This window comes from Vicia villosa, linkage group LG5 (assembly GCF_029867415.1).
Source record: "Vicia villosa cultivar HV-30 ecotype Madison, WI linkage group LG5, Vvil1.0, whole genome shotgun sequence".
Taxonomy (NCBI): domain Eukaryota; kingdom Viridiplantae; phylum Streptophyta; class Magnoliopsida; order Fabales; family Fabaceae; genus Vicia; species Vicia villosa.
In genome coordinates this window covers 36312046-36319898 of record NC_081184.1, presented here as the reverse complement: position 1 = coordinate 36319898, position 7853 = coordinate 36312046, and positions in this window count along the sequence as shown.

Here is a 7853-nt window from a genome sequence, read left to right as displayed (position 1 = left end):
GTGAAATTCAATGGATATTAATAAGCCTCTAATAAAGAAAATTCAAGGACAGTGCCACTTGGAGGAATAGAGAAATGTGATTGGTAGGAGTAAAACTTTGATTTAGCAAATTATAATAAAGGGCTTTTGTAAGAGTAATTATTTTTTTCATTAAGGGTAAATTAGGGTGTTTGGTGGTATGTTGTATTATTAGTTAGGTAGTTGATTTTTATATCGGGTAAATTTATATACAATTTTACTATTGTTTTAGTTGAACCCACTAATAAACGGTAAAACTGATGATTCAAATCAATTTGTCATTTGTTTGAATATGGTGTGTTTAAATGATAATCTCATCATATCTTATTTAATTCATTACACCAAAAAAGATAATTAATAGTGTTTTTTGGGCCTGTTAAAGCCTCTGTTATTGTAGTTGCATTCATACAATAGTGTTTTTATGAGCTATTAAAACCTACTCCTTTAGTAGCATTTTATCAAAAAGCGGTATAATAGCCCTTTATAATATCCTAGTAATTTAATGATAGGCCTACAATAGCCCTTTATAAAAAAGCGCTATTAAGAACTTGCTTTAAGAAAATTTGAGCAAAAACAACACATCCACTCTCTCAAATGCCAATATCAACAAAATAGATAACAAAAGATATTGCATTTATTTTTTAATACCAAATATCAATTTAATTGCACATAAAACATAATCAATAGATTTGTATTGATCCAAAAATTAATAATAAATCAAATAAACAATATAATTTAAGAAAATTTCTTTACCCACCTCCCTATGGGGGGTCACCCCCAGCGAAATTCCCAAACTACCCCTGCTTCGGAAATGAACTTCCGAAGCGCTTTTTTTTTAAAAAAATTTCCTTGATTCGGAAGTTCATCTCCGAAAACACCTCATGGGGGGTGCGTTCGGAGATGAACATCCGAAAGCACCTCATGGGGGGTGAATTCGGAAGTTCATTTCCGAATTATGCAGAAACTGTGTTTTTTTTTATGTTTTTTCTTAAACGCAACCGCATTTTAATTAAACGTTACCGGCAAATAAAATAAACAATAGATAGACTGAAAACACTAATATGATAAATAAACAAAAAAAAATACTAATATGAAAATATTATATACAAACCGAAATAAATAAAAATAGTGTGCTAAATATACAATCCAAAATCAAAAAATGAATAAACCGCACCACTACTGGGTGTGCCTAACCCGCTCACCCTGGGCCCTCCTCTGCCGCCTGTACCCCGCCGCACGGCCCGCATCAGTGACGATGATCTCCATCACGGCGACTGCCTCTGGTCCGCCCTGATGAATGACACCTCGATCCAACGCGTCCCGCCCAAGCATCTCTATCCGCTGGCAGATCGGAAGGAGATCAATGGCGTGGTCATCCTCCGCCTGCCGGTTCTCCAGGATCTCCTCGTGTGCTGGCCTAGGAGCGCCGGGAACGTCGGGTCTCAAGAGAGGATGGGACACCCGGTAGAACCATGTGACGTACCCCTCCACACTGTGCCAGTCCTGGGTGACCCGCATGCGACGGTACTCCTCCGGTACCACATGATGCTGCCACTCCTCCCATATGGCAGTGAGCTGCACTCTGGTCACTGTGTCAGGAGCAGCCTCGAAGGGTGACCTGGGTATGATCTGCACGAACCCAAACTGCCGCATGCACCGCTCCGGGAGATACCGGACCATGATGCCGGTCCCGCATGCCAACCAGCCTGAATATAGAGCAACCCCGTCGAAGGGGACAACCTGAGCATAGTCGGCGAACGGCCTCCAGGTGACGTCGTCGTGCATCGTGCGGTCCAGGTACAGGCGGTATGGTCCCACCGCATCGTTCCCCCTCTGGAGGGTGTATCTGGCGGCCCTGGGCATGGCGTCAACGTACGCAGGATCGATGTGGAAGCCGTGGATGCGGGAGAAGTAGGAGATGATCCAGCTCTGAAACACAAATACGATAATGTATTAAAAATAAATACGAAACATAAATAAATAAATAAATACGAGAATGTGTTAAAATCAAACGTACCGTAAGCAGAGTGCAGGATCCGACCAGCTGCCTCGTCCTCTAGTTGGAGGCCTCATTCAGCTTCTGGTAGAGATATGCCAGAGTAGCTGCCCCCCAGTTCCACTAGTGAACGGTATCCAGGTCCATGAAATAGCGGAGGTAGGTCACGTCGACGTACCTGGCGCTCTTGTCCACAAAGCATGCAGCGCCTACCACATGCATGTACCAGCACCGAAGAGCGCAGCCGCGGTGATACTGTGTGAACAGCTCGTCACCCGCAGCCTCGGCCTCGGCAGCCGCGTCCAGATGGTGCTCAAAATAAGTCTTCAGTGTGGTGAACCGGATATGAGGCCCAGATGTCGTGGCGCACTCAAAGTGAGCAACCTCCTCCTCCATGCCCAGATAGAGCGTCATCCACTCGATGGCCTCGACCCTCTGGATCCGGGAGTGGTCCAACAGCGGCCCCCTAATCGGCAGGTGGAGAAGACACTGCACGTCGTGCAAGGTGATCGTCATCTCCCCAACCGGCAGGTGGAAAGATGACGTCTCCTTGTGCCAGCGCTCCACAAATGCCCCCTGCATGCCGGTGCTGATGGTGGTGTACCCGGTCATGCAGAGCCCGCTAAGCCCTGAACCTCGCACGTGGTCGTTAAACCACTGAGCTGCTGGTTTAAACAGACCGAAAATCTTCCTGGAGTGGTTCACCATTTTCAATGGCTCTCTCTCTTGTTAAAAAAAAAACAAATAAGCGAGAAATAAACGGTAAAATTATAAAAAATGGTGACTAATAAACGGCTAAGTTAAAAAAAATACCTCTCCCTCCCAGATCCGCCGAGCGACGTGATCCTGGTAGTGAATCAGCAGGGAAGTGTCAAAAGGCCCTCCCGGAAAGCTATCCACCTCCTGCTCCTCCTGCTCCTCCTCCTCCCCGACTGGAGGGTCAACATCCGGTATGACCTCCTCCTCCTCCTCCTCCTCATCCTCATCCTCCTCCTCTCGCTGGCGGGAAGAAGATACCCGAGCCAGCCTACTCCTAGAGCATGAAGCAGATGAACTCTCCACCAAGTCCTGTGGAACGCGGACACGGCGTCCCCGTCCCTGCCCCCGTCCCTGGGTCGACGCCAGATGCGCCGCCGCCCGCTCGCGTCTAGCCGACGCAGTCTGGGACTCTCTCCCCTGTCTGATGCGTGTTGGCTGGTCTGACATGATCCTGTAAACAATCGAAATCGATTAATATGTGAGACAAATGAAAAAACAAAAAAAAATGAACTTCTGGTACAGTTCGGAAGTTCATTTCCGAAAACTGGGATGGAGGTGTTTTCGGAAATGAACTTCCGAAACACCCCCACGCAGAGCTTCTCTGCAACCTCCAATGGCAGACCCAAAAACCTAAACCAAATCCATTTTTTTGCCTACTAAACATCCTAATATCAGTACTAAGCTATCTTAATGTCATTTTTTCAGATTCTAAACACCCTCATATAGTTTAATCAAATAGATCTAAAACTTGAAAAAACAATGATAAACTTACCAATTAGTGTTTAATGATGAGTTTGGTTGAGTTTGGAAGAAGAGTTTGGCTACTTCACACTTGCTTCTGCAGAAATTTCGCCTATGGAAGTGTTTGATGATGATTAGGGTAAATGATTTGGGGGAGGGGGAGAGTTCTGCTTAATCTGCAGAACGCGTTTTATTTCGGAAGTTCATTTCCGAAATTGTAGTTTCGGAAATGAACTTCCGAAATAAGACATTTTTTTCAAAAAAAAAGGCGCTTTCGGAGATGAACTTCCGAAAACACCTTTTTCATGCATTTCGGAAGTTCATTTCCGAAGTCAGGGGTATAATGGGGTTTTCACCAGAGGTGGACTAGAAGATAGGGAGGTGGCCAAAGAATTTCTCTAATTTAATCAATCATACATAAATGACAAGTATTACTATCATGCTTAAACTATGTTTCTTGAAATTGACTTTACAGTCGACGTGACTAAAACAACACTAACATCATTGTCAAAGTGAAAGAACCCTTTCCTTCCATAGCAATCATAACTTCTGTTCCTCTCCATCTCATGTCTTTTTTTATTAGTCTCAATGACACCGACCTCTAGAATGGCTGTAAGTGGTGCCTTTATAAGGAGAAAATAGTTAATAAATCACATAAATACCAAGAAAAGAAGCACTTGAAAGCCATAACACCATACATTATTAAAAGGTAACAATTAATGGAGCCTTAACTAATATATAAAGTATTCACCAAAAATGAAGACACGCTAAAAACAATGATTAAGACAAACTAACATGAGAAAGTTTTTACAATGAGTCGGAAAAATATTGTAGATAAAAATAATATGCATACACTAACAAAAAATATATAAATTAAACAGAATTAAAAAAGGGTAAAAAATCAGGAAGTGCCTTTAGAGACCTTTGAAATACTTTAATTGAAGCATCTACCGAACCTTCTTTAGCATTCCATGTAGCATAATTCTACCGTAAATCACGATAATGGTACATATAAATTCATACACTAAATACTAGAAAATCGGAATAAGGAGTTCTATAAATAATAAAATAAATATACTCGAATACGACGACATGTCTTTTCCATTAAAAACAATCAAAACAAACCCTTTTGTTATTGTTACAACGAACTATGGGGATTTGATAATGCATTCCACTTGGTTGATACGTAGGCATAAGACTTGAAGTCTTGTCAAACAAAAATCATAAAAATAACTTCTTTTTCATCTTCACAATCTTTTTGCAAACAACCCGTTTTTAAATTAACACAGATTTTCAAGAGGTTTCTATAGAGTACCATAGATGTGAGGGGTGCTAACACATTCCCTTTGCATAACTAGTCTTCGTACCTTGATCTTTCTTTTCATTAGTTTTGTTTTAAAATTTCTGTGAGTTTTATTCGTTCTTTTCCCCATTCCTTTGGAAACAATAAAAATTGGTGGCGACTCTTGCTTATTTCTGAGTAAAGTTAATTAATATCTTAATCTCAATTTTTCGCGCCACTACAATCATGCTAGGAAGAAGAAAATAAACTCAAATGGTAATTTTACCCTTAAATTCTAGATGATGAATATATAACAAAATGAACAAGTTAACTTTTTAGATTTTCTAAAGTTCTAGCTTTTTTACCATCAGTAGGTGAAAATCTTATATTAGAGATGGATGAGTTCTTCAGTAAACATGCTTAAGGGTATTAGAGAAAATCAACAGTTGTTGGTTGGTTTGTAAGTCATAATATTTTCTATGTTGTTTTCTTTATTGTTGTACCTATCATACAACGGGTATCTGTGCGTCTTCGTCGTGCTATTTTTGCTGCTGATTCTTGACGGTAAATCAATAACTCTCTTTAACAATGTTTTCTTTAACAATAGCGTTTCAAAATATACTGACTGATATGAGTTTCCTCTACAAGTGATACAGTTATTACTTGTTTTTGGTTGGCGTTTTTACCATTGATAGTAAGTGACTAGATTCTTTCAAAATGAGTAATTTTGTTAACATTACTATGTTAAGAATGAAATATTAGTGAGACTTATATGCAGCTCGGTGATGGAACAAATTTGGAAAACTGCGATCGTAGATATTACAATAAGTTGAAAGCTGATTCCCATAAGCTTGAAGTCTCCGAGTCAACATTTATGTGTCAATTCTGTATTATTATTATTTTTTAGGGGGATTTTGAGATATGCTTCAAGAATTCTTGGTTTTGGTGACTTGCATGTTGAAATTAAATTATGACAGAAATTGCCAAGTCTAGATTGTTAGAATCTAGAAAATAAGAACATCAAAGTTGGATTGTAAATATTTATTTGTAAGAAGTTCTAATTTACATAATATGAAATAAAACGTACTGTTTGAATTTAATAAAAATTTGCATAAATGTTTAATTTTAGTTATTTAGTTTTGTCATAGTTGAAAATGTATTGTAAAATATTTTTAATGAATAATTTTATTTTAGTAATAACAATATTAAAAAATAAAATTTTAAATTTAATGTATTTTAAAAAAATATATATATTTATAAAAAAATTATAAAAAAAATCATATTTATATAAGTTTTAATGACACCTACAAAATCGTTGGTATAAGTTTTACTACTTATAAAACTAGGATAACATATAATGACAATCATTGAAACCGTAGGTAAAATTTTGTCTGTTAGATACAACAAATGAGTGTCACGAAAAATCAATTTTCTTGTAATGACATTAGAAACCAAAATGAAACATTAAACCAATTAGGAAGTTTCTCCATTTCTCTATTGATTAAATTTGAGTCTCCACGATTTGACATGGGAGACTTTGGGTGAAGCAACTAAGTTCTATACTACGATTGATAAACATGGCTAAGAAGGATTGATGGTGCTTTAAAGAAAAAATTAACTTGAAACAATGTTTAAAGGATTAGATCGAATTAGCATAAGGAAAGGAATAGATTAAATAGTTTAACACTTAGACCATAAGGTATAGTATTCAACCTAGGTTAGAGTATCCAAAGTGGCCTTTCTACTTCCGAAATTGAGTCTCGATTTTCTTAAAATAATTCATAGAGATCACATAGACACGTGAAAATTTGAATCAAAATAAATGGAAATTTCTTTACCCACCTCCTAACCTTCTTGGTCACCTTTGGTGAAAAACTCAGAATACTCCTGACTTCGGAAATGAACTTCCGAAATGCAAGAAAAAGGTGTTTTCGGAGATGCATCTCCGAAAGCGCCTTTTTTTTTAAAAAAATTTGACTTATTTCGGAAATGCACTTCCGAAAACACCATTTCGGAAGTTCATTTCCGAAATACTGCGCGTTTTGCAGATTAAGCAAAACAGCCCCCTCCCCCTAATCATTTACCCTAATCTTCTTCCAAACTCACACCCCAAGAGATTTTTGTGCAAACCAGTTCCAAGCTACCTCAAAGGCTCCAACTACTTGCTCTATTACATTCAAAAGTCCTCAAATCCATTCAATCGGTAAGCATTTTGATTTTAAGATCTATGATTAAAATGTATATTAGGGTGTTTACAAATAGCAAAAAATGTATTAGGTTAGGTTTATACTGATATTTAGGATGTTTAGAATGTGTAGACATAGGTTTGATGTTTGGTTTTGGGGTCTGCCATGGGAGTTGCAGAAAACTCCATCGCAGGGGTGTTTCGGAAGTTCATTTCCGAAAACACCTCCATCCCAGTTTTCGGAAATGAACTTCCGAACTGTATCAGAATTTCAATTATTTTTGTTTCTTCTTTTGTCTCGCATATTAATCGATTTCAATTGTTTACAGGAACATGTCAGGCAACCAACCAGCACGCATCAGACAGGGGAGAGAGTCTCAGACTGCGTCGGCTAGACGCGAGCGGGCGGCGGCGCAGCTGGCGTCGACCCAGGGACAGGGGCAGGGCCGGGGACGCCGTGTGCGAGTTCCCGTGGACGTGGGAGAGGGTACATCTGCTTCAGGATCTAGGAGTCGGCTGGCTCGGGTATCTTCTTCCCGCCAGCGAGAGGAGGAGGAGGAGGAGGAGGAGGTGCCAGTGCCATACCACGAGTCGGAGGGTATACCGGATGTTGACCCTCCAGCCGGGGAGGAGGATGAGCAGGAGGATGGCTATCCGGGAGGGCCCTTTGACACTTCCGTGCTGATTCACTACCACGATCACGTCGCTCGGCGGATCTGGGAGGGAGAGGTATTTTTTTAATTTAACCGTTTATTTGTCACCATTTTTTATAATCTAACCGTTTATTTGTCGCTTATTTAATATATGTCCGCTTATTTAATATATGTCGCTTATTTGTTTTTTTTTGTAACAGGAGAGAGAGCCGCTGAAAA